The 2,105-nt window shown below is 35.7% G+C and overlaps 1 protein-coding gene across 2 annotated transcripts in view; it reads left to right on the forward strand.

Annotated features, from left to right (window-relative positions):
* Positions 1–1,322: 1,322 nt before the first annotated feature.
* LOC106874704 (calcitonin gene-related peptide type 1 receptor) overlaps positions 1,323–2,105 on the forward strand; it is a 90,393-nt gene continuing 89,610 nt past the window's right edge. For both annotated transcript variants that reach the window (XM_052967090.2, XM_052967091.2), the window contains exon 1: positions 1,323–2,094. The gene's annotated coding sequence lies outside the window, so the exon portion shown is untranslated. The remainder of the gene's footprint in view (positions 2,095–2,105) is intronic.

Raw genomic sequence — 2,105 nt, forward strand, 5'->3', positions numbered from 1 at the left:
TCAACAATGTGTTGAAGTATTGAATCAAAAGGATCTAACCCTTTTAATTCTCTTGTCACCACATACACTCAACTTTTTAGTGGGGAGGTAACCCAATTTTTTAATAGCAATTTTTTAATGGGGGTGAGATAACCAAAAAGTACCAAACAATTTTTACGACGTTCTAATGTTCTAATGTTTTTCCTAAAAGTTATAGAAGTGAAATTAATAATGTGAATGCTTTTACATGTTATTTTTTAACATAAAGGAGCCAAGTAAGAGCCCTCATAAATAAGGGACCTCATAACTTAACTAGCACAGAGCCTCATTTGTCCTAAATCCGGTACTGACTATAAGCTTTCGAAAGAGTTGTTTAATCAACAATCTCTGAACTCGGTTCACAGACCGCTAGTACTGTGGGGTAGGGGGCGTCACTGGGGTTCACGGATCCCCAGGTTAGAGTCCCCGGGCATTGATTCACTCTCGTTTGATCGGATAGAGTTGTTGAGTGTCTTGGATAATAGGATACAACGTAAAAATGAGTAACAAACTATGATCCGCATGCTTTTAGTTGCGTGTCTGGTGGTACCTTATCACCACGGTCATCCTCACTCACAAACAAATATATCTTGTGTTGGTAAATCGATAGTGTACTGAATTATCTCATATTTGTTTTATTAGTTAGAGTAAATATGAATGTGTGTTTCATTATACAAGATGTTATCCCTTTTATCTCCTTTTAATCAACGTACTCGACCATCCTTTCACAACTTTTTTCTGTTGTTCCTATCAAACGAGCATTAGAAATTCACAGATTTCTTCTTTCCCTCCCCCTATCACTTTCTCTTTGTTTCTTCCCTCATCTCCTACTTTCTCTTTCTCTCCCCACCCTTTCTTTCTTTCTTTCCTTCTTTCTTTTTTCTTTCTTTCTTTCTTTCTTTCTTTCTTTCTCGTTCACTAATATCACTTTCCTTTTAGTATTCAACTTCATATTTTATACGTTTCTGTCTTTCTCTTCGTTCCCTCTTCGCTCATTTTCTATCCTTTATTCTTCTGTTTATCCTTGCTTTATTATTTCTTTATTTGATCCTTTTTTTTGTCTCTCATTCTTTCTCTCAATTTCCTCTTTTCTTTTTCCTTTCTTTGTTGTTATTACTTTGTTGCTCTTCTGTTTTTCTTCCTCTCCCTACTTTTCTTCTCAGTTCGCACTGTCTTTCAATTCAAATTAATTTTCGCCATCTCTCTTCCCCTTCCCCACCTCACCCCTCTCCTTCCCGTTCTCTCTCTCTCTTTCTTTCTCTCTCTCTCTCTCTCTCTCTCTCTCTCTCTCTTTCTCTTTCTCTCCCCCTCTCTCGCTTTCTTATTTTATTTATTCAACCACCACAGTTTCCATTTCTTTCAGCATTCTCTCATCCCTTCTCTCTTCTGTTTCCCTCCTCCATCATATCATTAAACATTCATCGAATGACAACGCTCACACATGCATACTCAACAGAACACGCGTAAAAGATGCATATACATTCCAAAGCCATGCACACATCCAAGTAAATCACTGAAATATTTGTGTCTATTTTTACAGTTTCACTTACTCATATTTTATTCATCTGATGTGTTCAATGAAGTAATTCAGATAGAAAACAAGTCACAACAACGACTGATGCTTTCTTGTCGCGCTCCATAGATATAAAGTGTAAAGTTACACAATTACATATAAATAATTAAACATACACCTTAAAATATTTGATTACAACTGCACATTTCTTTTGAACGCAAGTTTTACACACACGCACACACACACACATTTAATCATGCATGCTTACACGTATATATCTTAGGTGTATATATATATAGACAAAAATGTAAACAAGTGCTGTAAAATGTATTTGTTAGATACATAGAAGGATAGATATACATACTTTAATGGGTATTGATTAAATAAAATCTTCCTGACTTTTAAATTAAAGCCTTGAGGTTGTAGCGTTACTTCTGAAGTATATGAATCTACAGAGTTATGTTTCACAAGTTCTATGTTCCTAACAGTCAAACCAGAGAACTTAAAAGGACAACGTTTAAGAGTTGAAAATTGGGTGCTCGAGCGACGAAGGCGGCAGCAAGGTGAGTAAATT

Source organism: Octopus bimaculoides, chromosome 4 (assembly GCF_046866305.1).
Source record: "Octopus bimaculoides isolate indiv1 chromosome 4, ASM4686630v1, whole genome shotgun sequence".
NCBI classification, from domain to species: Eukaryota; Metazoa; Mollusca; class Cephalopoda; order Octopoda; family Octopodidae; genus Octopus; species Octopus bimaculoides.